Source organism: Phragmites australis, chromosome 18, assembly GCF_958298935.1.
Source record: "Phragmites australis chromosome 18, lpPhrAust1.1, whole genome shotgun sequence".
Taxonomy (NCBI): Eukaryota; Viridiplantae; Streptophyta; class Magnoliopsida; order Poales; family Poaceae; genus Phragmites; species Phragmites australis.
Window position 1 is genome coordinate 7299305 of NC_084938.1, and position 17279 is coordinate 7316583.

The following is a 17279-nucleotide window of genomic DNA, read 5'->3' on the forward strand; positions in this document are numbered from 1 at the left end:
GTTTTGGCCTTTCTCGGGTACACTATTTGTTCCCATCTCATGGCCTTCTACACAAATGGATTATGAAGAAAGTAAGGCAGCAACAAAATATGATAACACAGAAGTAATACGGACACAAACTTGTGGTACAAGGTACACATAATAATTGCAAATTTAGCCAACTTGTTTGAGCATTGGCTCAATGCAACATATACTCGATATCAGGATCAATAAAAGCAGGTCTTAAAGCAAACTATCTGTCTAACACAATTCTGCATAATGCAAACAAGGCATTACTGTCTTGCTTGATGGTTGATGTTCATTTGCCATCAATGTTGGCGCATATTATTTCATGAGAAAATGGCAAATTGATATTATTCTTCATCAGTTGATACCTTGTTGTCTGAATATGAAATGATATTTATGCTAAAAATTTCTTCAAATACAGGACCAAAAAGTTTGATGCATTAAAATTTGATAGTTTCGATATTATTCTTCATTAGTTGATACTTGTTTTTAATTCCAGATTATGATTATTAACAAATAGTAGGTGCGAAAAGGAATCATGTCCAGATGAGCCCCTCTATGTACATCTGCTATGGCTTCTTTTTAATATATTGGAACTTTTTATGTTGTGATCATGTGCTTTGGGTTATAATTATTTGGTTCATCCATCATGCATGTATGCATGTATACTAATACCCCTATTTGGATCCTTTTCTTTTCTTCGAGCAGCATATAATATATGGTATGACTCTCATTCTTTGCTATGTCATAAAGGTATTTGGTAGGAACACACACAATCAAGGATGACTAACATGGTGTATTTTTCTACAAATAATTCAGAGCCCTATTGTTATCATTGTAATAAATGAAAAAACTGGATTGTATGTGGCTAGCCATTTTCAATAAACCTATGTGTTATCATATAAACATCTCTTCAAGATATTGGTCATCTTCACATATTTGTATTTTTTAGGTTGATTGCAATTTTGTTACCATCATGGTTTATTCTTCGTAAAGCATTGTCTGATTTAAATCACGTGTGTTACACGTACACGCTTATTAGTACAAGATGAATGGATGAGTTCATGCCCGTTCGGAAGGCGTCCCTCCCTTTCGAACTGGCATTCTCAGAAGGGGCATGAGCCACTTCCAAGGTGGTCACCGGCATATGATCAATTTGTGTGTAACACTCCCCCTTGATCAATCATGTTATTTGTATAGATAGAATTGAAGATTCCTCCAAAACCCCTGTGAGAAAAAATATGAGCAAAATATAATTGTAATATGCCATCAAAAACTCCTTAAAAACACAATGGAAAAATTTAGGAGAAAATAATATAGTATATATATATTTGCTTGTATTAGTATTGCCTTATTAAAAACCTTATACGAGAAATAAAATTTGAAAAACTCATAAAGGAAAAGAGTGCAATATATGTATGATTTGATGATCATTAACATGTTATATATTAGGAGTTTACTCCCCTTAAACTTTGCAAATCTCGAAGTCTTCTCATACCAATTCCATGAACATATTTCTCGAATGTAGACTTTTGTAAAGACTTTGTGAATAAATCTGCAAGATTATCACATGATTTTGTTTGCAAAATTTCTATTCCCATTTTCTATAATTCATGAAGATAGAATAACTTTGGAGCAATATGTTTTGTAATATTGTTTTTATGTAACCTGTTTGCAATTGTGCAATACAAGTTGTATTATTGTCATACCCCAAAAACCCTAGCCTAGTTATCATGCACGCATACACATCATGACATCATGTTTCATGTATTTGGTTTTTGTTTTAAGTATTTAAAAATGTTTTGGAAAGGTTATGTTGTTGATCAACATGCATTCCCACCATGTAATTATGAGTGGGAATGGTTTAGAAATAGTTAGGAAGCCCAAGACCATTTAGGAAGGATAAGGAAAAGAATAGGAAGAAACGGGAAAATGAAAGAAGACTTTCAGCATGTGGGCCTAGCCCGCGGTCTGACCAACATCTCTGGTGGTCTGATCGCCAGGGCTCAGAACCCCCACTTAAGACCCCTTCAACTCTCCCTCACTCACTTCCTCTCCACCAAAACCGAGAGAAAGAGGAGGTGACCACCTCGACCACCACCACGACTGGAGATCAATGGAGAAGGCTTTCAAAAACTTCCTGAAGGCTTCACTAAGCTCCTCCCCACTGTCTTCCTCACCAGAGACGCTTCCCCACATCTTCTACCTCAAGGCCAACCACCACCCTAGAGCCTGATCTTCGAATCTAAGCCTTCCTGGAGTTGACCAACCCTTTAGGAAGCTTCCCCTCACCAAGGTGAGACTTCTCCAACTATTTCCCCGTCATTCCTGAGCTCCAATAGATACCCTATTAGTTTAGATCCAAGCTTCACCCTAGCCATAGATGTCATTTGTGGGGTCCTCGCGTTTGACCCCGTGCATGTCGCCCAAACTACCCAAAATACACTCCCATAGTCTTGTTGAGTGTTTTGGTACCATTCTTGGTTAAAGACATCATCGGAGCCTTTGCTGGCGATGTTGCTGAGGTGTCGTCAGCCAGGCCCAATGGTCTGACTGCCATTAGGGCCGGTCTGACCGCTGGGATAAAACTTGGCTGGCAGACTTCAAGTCAGACTCCATAATCAGGAGTCAAGGTCTGACCGCCACCTGGGCCGGTCTGACCGCCAGCCACTCAGAACCCTGTGACCTTATGTTGTCTCATGCGAGGTTTAAACCTCTTCTAACCCAATAGCTTAGGCGTTCTTTTGCAAATATTTTCATGGCGTGACATATTGCATCTCGTTCACAATCATGCATCATGAGCATACATCTTCGTTCATTCTTTTGTTCATTCGATGCACTCTTCCATTGTTTAGAGAGTGACACGTCGACGGTTCAAGCAGTCGAGGCTGATATCAAACCAAAGGTGTACGTGAGCGAAGCACCAACCATACAGGAATACAAATCTCGTCTAAGATCTGGTATTATGGGGATCTGTGTATCCAATCATAATCATATCATGATTTTTCTAATAGAATAAACCAAGTTCTTTAATACCACTGAGATATTTGAGGATATCTTTAACTAATGCCAAATGGTATTTTGTTGGAGTTGCGCTTTGTCTATATAGTAAATTCACTACCGGTTCTTAAGCTCCAGGCACGCATAAAAAGTCAAGCCAATAAGAACTGGCAGTAGTAGTTATCATTGCTGGTTCTTGCTACGAACGGTAGTGATACATCACTGTACAAACCGGTAGTGGTACATTACTGCCATTTAGTAACATGAACCGGCAGTGATAATATTCTTATCACTGCCAGTTCTTTAAAATACGAGCATAAAAAGATGTTCCTTTAATAACCGGCAGTGATAATTTTTATCTCAACCGATTCATATTCCAAACTGACAGTGATAATATCTATCACTGCTAGTTTTTAAAATACATGCCTTTAATAACTGATGAAGACAAAACAACATTGCTATTTATTATAACTATCGGTTTGTAATCCAAATCGGCGGTGATAATTCTTCTGTAAGAAGAACCCGTCTCCCACAGACTTCCACATCTCATTTGGCTCTCCTGAAGCCACTCCTGAGGGACAGATGGGGTCACAGTGGAGCGGTGGTCACTGTCTCCACCGCGGCTACCTCTGTTCCTTGTGCCCGGCTTCAACGCATCCTCACCATCCACCTTGACATAGCCACCTCACTGTCCGTCGAGCTTTGAGTCATAGCCATCTCATTTCGCTCTTCTAAAGCTATTCCCGAGGGACAGAGGCGGGCTCAGTGGAGATGACGGTCACTGTCTCCACTGAGGCCACCTCTGTCCCTTGTGCCTGTCTTTAACTTGTCCTCCATACCGAGCTTCAAGCCACCTCACCATCAGTCGAGCAACCTACGCGACTGCGCACCTTCCTCATCTCCTCTCCTCCCTGTCTCCTCATCTCCTCTCCCCACGGTCACCTCATCTCTACTCCCCATCTCCTCATCTCCTCTCCCCGTCTCCACTACGAATGTAGATTTATATAGATGCCTACACTACATGCGCAAATCTTTTGTGAAGATGATTGTGGTAATAGGTAGATCTAAATAAATAGCAAAAATACAAATGTGTTGAAGACGGATTTTTGCCATTCATTTAGGCTTACTATTGTCACTATAAATGTAGATTTAGATATTGTTATTCATTCAAGCTAGATATAGGTATAAAATACTCTACCATGAATATTTTGGCATGGGGATCTGTCTCAAGTTTGTGAAACTCAAACTTGAGACAGAAGACCCCATACCGAAATGTTCCTGGTAGAATATTTTTGCAAATATGAAAGGATTATCACTAGCAGTTCAAGACATGAATCAGCAGTGATAGTTGGGTTATCATTATCAGTTCATGTTATGAACCAACAGTGATCATTTGGTTATCACTGATGGTTTAAGACATGAACCGGCAGTGATACCCACTATTATTGTCGGTTCCTAAGCTGGCAGTGATAATCATAGATTATCACTATCTCTAATTCACTGCCGGTTCAAAATTTGGCAGTGATGTCAATTTTGAACCGGTAGTGATGACATTTTCTGAAATAGTGTGTCTGTTGCAATTTGCAAGATACATTAGCACTCCAATTGCACTGAGATATGGGACTAAAGCCCTAATATCTCTTCATCATCATCCCTAAGTCTGAATGAATCTTTATCCATATCAAGAGTTCTAACAACCATATGTGTCTTTGATGGATATGCCTTATCTATATTGAATTTCTCCTATATCATCTGGATATAAACAGATTGATACACAAGTATTCCTGATGGAAGATGCTCAAGTTGAGGACCTAAGTAGAATTTGGTTTTACTCAAATCCTTCATATCAAATTCCATCATTAGTTGATTGTGTGCATCATTTATATCTTATGTGTTTCTGATGATATTGAGATCATCGACATGCATTGAGATATACAAAATCCTATTGAGGATTTCTTTGTAAATATACATGGGTAATCATCATTGTTTGAGTAACCCTTCTATAGAAGGAACTCACTCTGTCAGTTGTACCACATCCTGCTTGACCATTTCAAGCCATATAATGATTTTTTTCAATATAACTTAGTACATGTTGCGATTTATATTTGGATTCAGAATTTTAAGTCCTTGAGGGACTTTCATGTAAATATCCGAATCGAGTGACCCGTATAAGTATACGGTCACTATATCCATCAACCGCATGGATAAAGTCTTTTGAACTACCAAAGATATTAAATATCATAACATTATTCCACCCATCACTAGAGAATAAATGTCATCAAATTGATGATGGGTATCTGCGTGAACCCTTGTGCAACAAGCCTTGCTTGTATCTCATCACCTCATTATTTTCATTCCGTTTGCGGATGAAAACCTATTTTAATCCGACTAGGAAGATATTTTTGGGGAGTAGGTACTACAGATATAAATACCTCTCTTTTCTTAAACAAGCGTAATTCTACCTCAATTCGTCAGTTGAAAATTTCATCTAGAAATGGTGCAAACAAGCCATCATGGACTTTTAGATTAAACCTAGGTTGCAGCCTTCTTTTGCAATTGTCATGCTTAAATTTATAAAAGGGCCGGTTGGCTAGTTCTAGCAAAAAAACTTTAGAAAAGGATAATCTTCTGGTTTAGGGAAAGCAGCCAGACAAGTTAGGTATACAACAATTTTTGTCAACTAGCAATTGCACACATGTTTCATACATGTGAAATCAATGTAGGATGTAGCAATACAAAGACGTAGAAGTATATAGCATAACAAAAGAGGGATTTGTATACATGAGTGAATCCAGGTGGTCGTGAGATAGATGGTGTTGTGGAGATGGTCATCATCGATCAACGGAGGTGGACAACGTTAATGAGGTGGGTGTGAGCCGGCGAGCAGAGGTAGTTGACACCAATCCGCAGAGGTGATCGACGTATCACTGGAGTTGAGGTTGTTGCCTGTCGATCTGTATAGGGATCGGAGACTGTGGCCGGATTTTAGAAATAAACTAAGAGAAAAAAAGAGAGCACAATCGTTGGAGATCTTGTTGTAGTTTCGAAAGAGGAAGAAAAGGATACACCGCTGATTGGCCTTGGCCTTTCATTATATGATGATCATTTATCTTGATTTAAATTGAATTAAAATGAGAATATCACATGAAATGATAAAAATGCATACAAATAGAGCATTACAAAGGAAGTCACATTTTTACCAAATATCCTAGGGTTGGAAACATTTTTATAAATTAGTACATCACATGAAAAGAATATTAGTGAATTTTTCTAGACTTCCGGGAATTTATTTGAGGCATTAAGAATTACTAGAATTTATAAAAGTGGGCTTATTTGGAGAATTTTAGTTAAGTATTGGCTCATGCTTTTTTTTTATCAAACCAACTAAAAATGGGTTGCTAGTGAGCTATAATTTACTCATAAAAATATTTAGAATATTTAGATTATTTTTATACTTCCAAATAAAATTGAGAGTTAAATAAAAAAACTTAAACACACATGTATAATGGTTTGCTAGCTTCTTCAGGCACGCGAGCGCGGCACAGGAACAGGTAGGCTGTATTCGGCAATTAAGTGCTGAAAATAAGTTTTTAGTGAATGAGGTGCTGAATACATATGCTAAATTTGTAAATACAATAATATATTATTTATTATGATAAATACGATCACGTATGTTGGTTATTTTTGAATTTTGTCCCTTTTATACCACAACTAGAGGCCTATGATCGACAGTGACCCAATTGACCACGAAGATGTATGGCACAACGACGATGTAAACAAACAGATGAGGGCACCTAGTGTTAGATAATCTAGTTATTTCCTTTGCTATTTCAGTTGCTAGTTAGTGGTCTTCTCCGATTTGTTAACGGTCAGGCTCATTTGTTGGAGCAGTGCCGAGTCTTACGCATGCGGCCACGCTACGCGTCATGCGCGGTGTGCGCGCACCCCTCGCCGTCATGGCAAAATGGCCGGGCTCACGTTCATGTAATCGATGAATAAAAGGAGAAGAGAAAACTCAGTGACGTTGTGCAGCAGAAATCGACCTCCTCTCACTCTGTTCATATGTGTTTTTATGCTAGCTTCTGAACAGTGTCAGCTTCCCACCAACTGCAGCCCACGGATCGTCCAGTGTCGATATCTTGCAACCCGTCGAAACACCGGCGGTGCCAACAATTAGTAATCAAAGCCAGGTTCGATCAGGGGTGGAGCAATGTCTCAGACGCCGCCTTGCCACGGTAGCGTGCCACCAAGTGATCGGCGACGGTCGCCATCACCACCCTCACGGCAAGGGCAAGGGTGAGCAAATTGGGAGCTCCCCATCATCATTCATCGCACGGTGAAGGAGTCATCGGCGTCGGTTCAGTACCCAATGCTGAACAAAACAAACTACCCAAAGTGGGCGCTGCTCATGCGCATCAACCTGTAGGCGCAAGGCCTGTGGGGAGCAATCGAGCCTGGCGGCACGGAGTACTGAAAGTGCATCTAGACCTCATAAGTGGGTTTTAGCTTATTGATGACAAAACGATTAAGGATCTAATATGTTTATCTAAGTCTTGAACAGGTCTAAGTCTAAATTGAGAAGATATATGACGATTGACGCCCTTCGAGAAGAAAAGAGAAGCAACGACGAGTACTCAATAGGATTTAAATTTTTATTTTTTTTTTGAAATTGAGTCTAGGATAGCCACTTTATTAAAAGAGTTGCATTTGATTGCTTGATTAGTGTCTCAATGCTCAAGATATCCTTTAGAATCAATAAGTTGAGAGACACACTCACCTACGGACACCGGGATGTTAGACAGAAGTTCACTGAGTCCGGAGTCTCCGGTGTTCACTGGATACTCCGGTACTCAGTATTTAGTTCGGAGTCTCTGAGTCAGACTCCGGCAGAGGGTGCTCGGTTCCATTTTATTTTTAATTGTCCGGAGTCTCCGGTGTTCACCGGATACTTCGGTAGTTGGTGAGTTTTAAGGCCGGAGTCTCCGAGGGAAACTCTGCCAAAGGTCGATCGGTTAGGTATTTATTTTTGTTGAAAAAAACCGGAGACTCCGGTGTTCACCGGATACTCCCATAGGAGAAAATGTTTTTACCGGAGTCTCCGAGGGAGACTCCGGCAAGGGTGGCTTGGTTAATATTTACTCTTTTGATAAAAAGGACCGGAGTCTCCGGTGTTCACCGGATACTCCGGTACCTGGAGAAGTCGGAGGGCCCGGCAAGTCTCCGGACTTAGTCTGAGTAGCAGCCCTATCAGGACCGGAGACTCTGGTGTTCACTCAAGATCAAGTCAACTAAAGATCAAGGCGATAAACAACCACAAGATCAAAATCAAGTCTATGAAGACACAAATAGCTTTTTGGATGATGAAGTGGGAGATATTCAACATCAATCTCAAGTACCACACCCACGCGTTCATCAAAGCATCCAAAGAGATCACCACGTGGACAACATACTTGGTGATATACAAAAGGGGGGTAACTACTCGTTCAAGAATTGTAAATTTTTGTGAATTTTACTCATTTATTTCCTCTTTAGAGCCTTTGAAGGTAGAAGAAGCTCTTGATGATCCGGATTGGGTGATGGCCATGCAAGAAGAATTGAACATCTTCAAAAGGAATGAAGTTTGGTCCTTGTGCAAAGACCAAAATAAAATATGATTGGCACAAAATGGGTCTTCCGCAACAAACAAGATGAAAATGGGATAGTAATAAAGAACAAGGCACGATTGATTGCTCAAGGGTTCACTCAAATTGAAGGTTTGGATTTTGGTGAGACTTATGCTCCCGTAACTAGGCTTGAGTCAATTCGAATATTATTAGCCTATGCTACTCACCATGATTTCAAGCTATATCAAATGGACGTGAAGAGTGCATTTCTCAATGGACCAATCTCCAAATTGGTGTATGTGGAGCAACCGCCCGGCTTTGAAGATCCCAAGCACCCCTCACATGTTTACAAACTCCATAAGACGCTCTATGGGTTAAAGCAAGCTCCTAAAGCATGGTATAAATGCCTTAGGAACTTTCTTGTCAAAAGGGCTTTGAAATAAGCCAAGCCGACTCTACTCTCTTTACCAAGAATGTTGATAATGATTTATTTGTTTGCCAAATATATGTCGATGACATTATATTTGGTTTTACTAATCAACAATTTTGTGAAGATTTTAGTAGGATCATGACAAGAAGATTTGAGATGTCCATGATGGGGGAATTAAAGTTCTTTCTCGGATTTCAAATCAAATAACTTAAGAAAGGAACCTTTATTTGCCAAACAAAGTATATAAAAGACATGCTCAAGAAGTTTGACATGGAGAATGCCAAACCTATCAAGACACCCATGCAAACCAATGGTTATCTTGATCTCAATGGAGAAGAAAAAAATGTGGATCAAAAGGTATATCGCTCCATGATAGGTTCTTTGCTTTATCTTTGTGCATCTAGGCCCGATATCATACTTAGTGTGTGCATGTGTGCAAGATTTCAAGCCGCTCGAAAAGAGTGCTATTTAATAGCCGTTAAAAGGATTCTTCGATATTTAGTTCATACACCTTACCTTGGCTTATGGTATCCTAAAGGGTCATCCTTCGACCTCATCGGCTATTCGGATTCCGACTATGCCGGTTGCAAAGTAGATAGAAAATGCACTTCGGGGACTTGCCAATTCTTGGGTAGGTCCTTAGTGTCTTGGTCGTCCAAGAAATAAAACTCCGTAGCCCTATCCACCGCCGAAGCCGAGTATGTTGCTGCGGGAGCTTGTTGTGCTCAACTCCTATGGATGAGGCAAACGCTAAGAGATTGTGGCCACAACACATCCAAAATTCCACTTTTGTGTGATAATGAGAGTGCCATCAAAATAGCCAACAATTTCGTACAACACTCAAGAATCAAGCACATAGACATTAGACATCACTTCTTGAGAGACCATGCAACAAAAGGGGATATCGATATTCGCCAAGTGACAACCGAAAGACAACTAGCCGATATCCTCACTAAGCCACTAGACGAGCAAAAGTTTTGCGAGTTGAGAAGTGAATTAAATATCCTAGATTCTCGAAACGTGGCTTGAACTGTTGCATATATTTGCTTATTATAGAGTTGTAGCTCTCTTAGCTAGGAGTTTGCAAAAACTGCATTTTTGAGTGAATTTTTCAAAATTATTTGGTTCTTTGATCTTTTGATCATAATTTACAACTTGTGATCATAGTTATGTAATAATGCTTGTTGGCTGATCACAATTAGCAAATTCGTCTTTTATGTCCAACGGCCTTCTCCCAAAAAATTCCTCCTCAAATTTCAGCTTTCACTCTATTCTGTAACAGTTCCAGGTGCCGAAATGTCCGGTGTTCACCGGAGTATCCGGACCTGACACTGTTCATTTTTCATATCCCTGTCCAGGTTCCAGTTACCGGAAAGTCCGCTCTTCACCGAAGTCTCCGGTAAAGTATGAGGACCGGAGTCTTCGGTCTTCACCGGAGTCTCCGGTGTCTCTAGATTTTTATATACCCCTCTGCCCGAACAGTTACTCAAACCCATCTATTCTCAACTCCTCTCTCCCCAACTTAGTCACTCTGGCGATTTTTTAGGAACAACCAAGGAGTTTCAAGTTTCTCATCGTTTCTCACTTGGATTCAAGGCCGGAATCTTCGGACATCTCTATTCATCAAAATCTCCAGAGTGTTTTTGCTCCAAAAGGTACTTTTTCCCAAAACTTCCCGATCTATCAATGCTCTCCTCTAGAATCAATTTCCCTTGGTAGAATAGCTCCATATACTTCTTAGAACTTATTCCTATACCATATTCAACTCTTGTTGGCCAAATCTCCCAAAACCCTAGGTTTTGGGGATTTTCTTGGGCTGACCGGAGTATCCGTTGTTCACCGGATACTCCGGTGTCTGCCAGTTTTTCAGCAGCAGTCTTTTCATCAATATATCTTCGCATCCTCCTTATTCCTTCTATCTCTCTCAGGTATTTCGTCATGGCCGGAGATCGTTTTGTGAAGGGTCACACGTTCGAGCGGTGAAAGAGTTTGCAAAGTGGCCACCGGGAGGGGGATTCACATCGAAGAAGAGATCTTTGCTGGAGAATCTCAAAGAGACGTTGTCACTCTTTGTAGGACCAAGAGTCAAGTGATGAGGGGCCGCGACAGTGACCGTGGAAAGGGTTTAGCCCCAGTAACAGCAGGAAGGGGAAGAAGTGGGATGCCTTCTCGAGAAGAGAGAGGCAAAGGCATCGCCATGGAAAATAGTTCTGAGTCCGATGCAGCTAAACAAGAGGATGAGGAAGAAGAGGAGGCAGATGATGTGATTGGACCTCTGAAACTTCACAGACCCCTAAGGACAGCTTCTATCTTTGACACTCTGAAGGAAACAATGAATTATATGAAGCACGTGTCTAGGGTAGTCAATGAGAGAATGAACAACCCTTTTGACTATGGAAAGAATGTCACGGATTACCGCTTTTGGAATGATTTCCAAGCAGACTTCTATGAGACAGTGATCCTATCAAAGAAGAAGCCGATCACACACATGCAGTGGATTGATTGGAACTACATGGCACAGAAAAATGACCCTGTGTTTAATGAAGTCATAGCTACATGTGAGAGCAAGAAGGTCAAGAATATAATGGCATTCAAATATAATTGGTGCAAGGAAGTCATCGCACAATTCTATGCCACAATTTGGTTCGAGGGATCGGAGAATCCCTTCATGCATTGGATGACCGAGGGAGTTCAGTACAAAATAAGTTTCAGAGGCTTTGCTCATCATTTCCGTTTTGATACTCGAGATACACATAAGGATCAAATTCATAACGAGAATCAACTTACCTTGGAAGAGCTCGGGTTCATGTATCTTAATCATGGACGAGTCGAATTTCGAAAACTCACTGGAATGAGGCCATTCTACAGATGCTTGAACTCTTTGTTTCGACTCACATTGGCACCAAAGAGCGGGGATGCGACCACAGTGCAGAGCATCTCAAGGAATCTCCTCGCTGCCATGTCCAACGATCATGCTCCTTTCAGTGTGGCTTATTTTCTTTGGGAAGAAATTGTGTTCACATCAAAATCGCCCATCAAGAGTTGTGGATACGCTCCATATATCATGTCTATCATCGAGCAAGTATCCAAGAAGACTTTTATGAAGGAGATAAAACATGAACCCTATCGGATGAGACCTCTTAACATCCGAGCTCCATCTCCCTCGCCATCCCCTCCTCATGTTCCACCGAGCTCAAGGAAGATTGCCTCGAGACGTGCTCCTCCTCGAGGGTCATCGTTTATAAAAAGCGCTCTCAAAGCTATTTTTAATGTGTACACTCATAATGCGACACAGATCAAGGAGCAGAGTGTTCGTCTGAAGAAAATGGAGAAACGTCAAAAGGCAATGTATGCCTCCATGAACCTTCAGCCACCTTGCTCACCTATCGCTTCAGATGAAGCAGAAAGTGCACCCATTGAATTTGAAAATCCATGGGCTTGGTATGATGAAGCCCAAGCAGCTATCGAGAGTTCTCAAGCTCAACCTCATGATGACTCCTCCGATGCCGTTCCTGCAGCGAGCTCCTCTCCTGGCGGCAACAATGATGGAAGTGAGGATGACGACGACGACGATGACGATGTTGAAGACAGCAGCGAATAGTTCTCTCTCTTTTTGGTGCTTGATGCCAAAGGGGGAGAGAGAGATCAGATTCTTAGTTTCCTTAGTTTCTTTCTTTTCTAGCTTTGGACTCTATTTCATCGCTGTTGGACATTGGGACTATCTTGTGTGTGTGTTGAACTATGTGCTCTATTTAAATTTGTAAGACTCTTCATGTTAGTGTGATGCTTGTCGTATTTTTTAAATTAAGTGTGATTCATATCTTTTCATATGCATCTTGATTACTTGATATGGCATCCCACGGATCCTAGGATATAGGGGGAGCTCTTGCAAATTTTTCTCTTGAATATGTGCATTTGAGTGTAACTCAATCCTAAATCAATGCACACATTTAGGGGGAGCTCACCATATCTTCTAGAATTCAAAATCCTGTTTCAAATATCTTTTGTAAGCTTTAATCGTGTTGTCATCAATCACCAAAAAGGAGGAGATTGAAAGTGCATCTAGGCCCCCTAAGTGGGTTTTGGCTTATTGATGACAAAATGATTAAGTATCTAATATGTTTATCTAAGTCTTGAACAGGTCTAAGTCTAAATTGAGAAGACATATGACGATTGACGCCCTTCGAAAAGAAAAGAGAAGAAACAACGAGTACTCAATAGGATTTAAATTTCTTTTTATTTTTGAAATTGAGTCTATGATAGCTGCTCTATTAAGAGGGTTGCATTTGATTGCTTGATTAGTATCTCAATGCTCAAGATATCCTTTAGAACCAATAAGTTGAGAGACACACTCAACCACGAACACCGGGATGTTAGACAGAAGTTCACTGAGTCTGGAGTCTCCGGTGTTCACTAGATACTTCGGTACTCAATACTTAGTCCGGAGTCTCCGAGTTAGACTCTGACAGAAGGTGCTTGGTTTCGTTTTATTTTTAATTATCCGGAGTCTCCGGTGTTCACCGGATACTATTGTAGTTGGTGAGTTTTAAGGCCGGAGTCTCCGAGGGAGACTCCGCCAGAGGTCGATCGGTTAGGCATTTATTTTTGTTGAAAAAGACCGGAGTCTCCGGTGTTCACCGGATACTCCGGTAGGAGAAAATGTTTTTACCGGAGTCTTCGAGGGAGACTCCGGCAAGGGTGGCTCGGTTAATATTTACTCTTTTGATAAAAAGGACCAGAGTCTCCGGTGTTCACCGGATACTCCGATACCTGGAGAAGCCGGAGGGTCCGGCAAGTCTCCGGACTTAGTCTGAGTAGCAGCCCTGTCAGGACCGGAGACTCCGGTAACTTAACAGAACTGTAATGGCTAGTTCTGACACGTTCTGTGACCGTTCTGACACCGTTTTGGAATTGAGACCGGATATTCCGGTGTTCACCAGATACTCCGGGTTAGGTCTGTCAGAACAGTAATAGCTAGTTTTTGAGAGAGGGCTATATATACTTCCACTCCCTGTGGCACTAAATGCTTGCTGTTGCTGCTAAACTCTACACTCCTAGAGCATTCCAAGAGCATTCAAAATCCCTCCAACAACCTCTAGTGCTAAGTTTTGCGAAAATTTAGTGAGTTTGGGTTTGGAGTGAGATTAAGGCACTTGAGCATTGAGTTCTTCATCGAGCATTCACTGTGATCTTTTCTCTTGGAGCTTTGTGCTTCTAGACGGCAAGGCGTCGCCCGTAGAGCACCCAATCTTTGTGGAGTGCCACAGGAAATTTGTAATCAACTTCAAATTAAGTAAGGAAATTCTAGCTTGATCTTTGTGGTCGCTAGAAGAGGATAGGGTTGGAAAAGACCTGGCTCTTTGTGAGCTCCTAAACGGAGATGTAGGCACTTCTTTGTGAGGTGGCCGAACTCCGGGATAATCCCTTGTGTTCTTATTTGTGCAATTTACTTAATCGTGTGGCTTTGAAAATTTACATATAAATTGTCTTAGTGATCATATTGTTAGGATTTATTGTTGTTTAAGCTTTGTGATATCTAGTAAACTTAGTATCTCCTTTAGATTCTAGCTGCTCGCTTTAATTCATAGTTTTTCTTGATATCCTGTATAGACCGGAGACTCCGGACTAGACCGGATGCTCCGAACTGACCGGAGTATCCGACCTTCACCGGAGTATCCGGCAGCTTTTAATCCGTTATTTAGTATTAATTTTTAGAAAAGCCTATTCACCCCCCTCTAGGCACTTTCAAGTACAGCGAGGATCGGTTAGCATTGGCCGTGACCCTTCGAGTTGTGTTGCCAGAGATGCTGGCGTCACTCGGGGACAAGCAGATCGCGCAGGAGGTGTGGGAGGCGGTGAAGACCATCCGCATGGGCGTCAAATGCGTGCGCGTGGTGAACACGCAGAAGCTTCGACGCGAGTTCAACAACATCCTCTTCATGGAAGGGGAGGCTGTGGATGACTTTGCCATGCGCATCAGCGCTCTTGACAACAACCTATGGATCCTCTGCAATGACATCACCAAAGTAGAGGTCTTGCATAAGATGCTCCAGGTGGTCCCCAACCGGTTTATGCAGGTCACGATCTCCATCGAGACGATGCTAAACATCGAGGAGATGTCCGTCGAGGAGGTTGCCAGTCATCTCTAGGTGGTTGAACAGTGGTATGAGGTGTGGGCGGCGACCACGGAGCTAGGCTCGCGCCTGCTCCTCTCGTCCAAGGAAGATGAGATGATCCGGCGCCTGCGCAAACGGGAGCAGGAGGCTACACGCAACAGTAGCTATAGCGCCGGTGGCAACGGAACTGGTGGTGGCAACGGAACTGGTGGTGGCACGGATGCACCGTGTTGTGGCAAGTCACAGTTAGGTCGCTGGTATGACACGTCACACGAAGGAGGAGGTGACAAGGAGTCCAGCAAGGACAAGTGTCACTATTGCGGCAAGCTGGGGCATTAGGAGCGCAAGTGTAGGAAGAAGAAGAGGGACAAGGCACATTTGGTTCAGGAGGGCGGCACCGACGATGAGCCATCCTTGATGATGGCGCAGGTGGCCTCGCTGGGGTCTCAATCCGAGCACTCTTCCACGCGCGACGAGACAGAGCATGTGGGTGATTGCGTCCACCTCAATGACGAGCGTGCCATGGTACAGCTCGGTGAAACAGACACTGGCGAGCAAGAGCGCGGCGTTTGGTACCTCGACACTAGCGCATCGAACCACATGATCGGCAATGGTGTAGCATTCTGCAAGCTAGACCGTGGCATCACCGGGACAGTGAACTTCGGTGATGGATCAGTTGTGGACATCGTCAGGCGTGGTACGATCGTGTTCCCGTCATGGAAGGGTGACACCATGTTCTCACGGACGTCTACTTCATACCGTGGCTCCGTAAAAACATCATTAGACTGGGTTAGCTCAACGAGGTCAGGTGCCGAATCTAGATCGAGGATGGCGTGCTGCGGGTGCGTGATCTGTAGAAGGAGCTCCTCGCCAAGGTACGCAAGTCGTCAAATCGCATGTACACGATCACACTCACCGTAGTGTTGCCAATCTTAACCCTAACATTCTCCGATAACGAGGCGTGGTGGTGGCACGAACGCTTCAGTCACCTCAGCTTCAACGCATTGAAGAGATTGGGGCACAACGGGTTGGTGCGTGGACTCCCACAGCTTGAACACGTCGATCAGCTGTGTGACGCGTGCCTCGTCAGCAAGCAACGGCGTGTGCCATTCTTGAAGGAGGCCAAGTACCGCGCGAAGAGCCATCTTGATCTCGTGCATGGTGACTTGTGCAGACCTGTCACTCCGGCAACCCACATGGGCAGGCACTACTTCCTCCTCGTCGACGACACCAGCCGATACATGTGGATCGTGCTGCCGTCGAGAAAGGACGAGGCAGTGGGCATGATCAAGAAGTTTCAAGCCGGCGTCGAGGTGGAGATGGGGAGAAAACTTTGTGCGCTACGCACGGATTATTGAGGTGAGTACATGTCGGTAATGTTCCGCAAGTACTGCACGGAGAAGGGTGTGCATTGGCAGCTCACGGCGCCATACTTATTGCAGCAAAACGGCATCGTGGAGCGTTGGAACCAGACGGTGATGGCCATGGCGCGTTGTCTCCTCAAGGCAAAGAAGATACCGAGCACGTTTTGGGGAGAGGCAGTGAGCACCGCTGTCTTCATCCTAAATCGCTCACCGACCTAGAGCGTCATCAGAATGACACCGTATGAGGCTTGGCATAGCGAGAAATCAGCGGTCCACTTCATGCGCACATTCGGGTGCCTCATGCATGTCAAGGTCACACGCCCCCACATCATGAAGCTTGATGACCAGAGCATGAAGATGGTGTTCGTTGGGTATGAGTCGGGCTCAAAGGGCTATCGGGTGTACGATATGGTGAACGGTCGGCTCCACATCACCCGTGACGCGGTGTACGACGAAGACAAAGGATGAAATTGGGAGGAGACCGGTGACGATGCTGTTGTCCTTGAGATATTCACCATGAAATACCCAGTCAATGCGCTCTCAGGCGGTGGCAAGTCGTGCTTCCCTGTATCTCCTATGGATTCATCGGAGCAGATGCCCTGCAACCCCACTAGCGGCGGGAGCAACTCGGACGGTGCATGCATCAGGTTCACCACACCACCGTCGAGCATCTCATCCGACATCAACTTGGACAACGAGGGCATGCCATGGCGGTTCCGCACCATGGATGAATACATCGACACCTCCAAGTGATGCACGT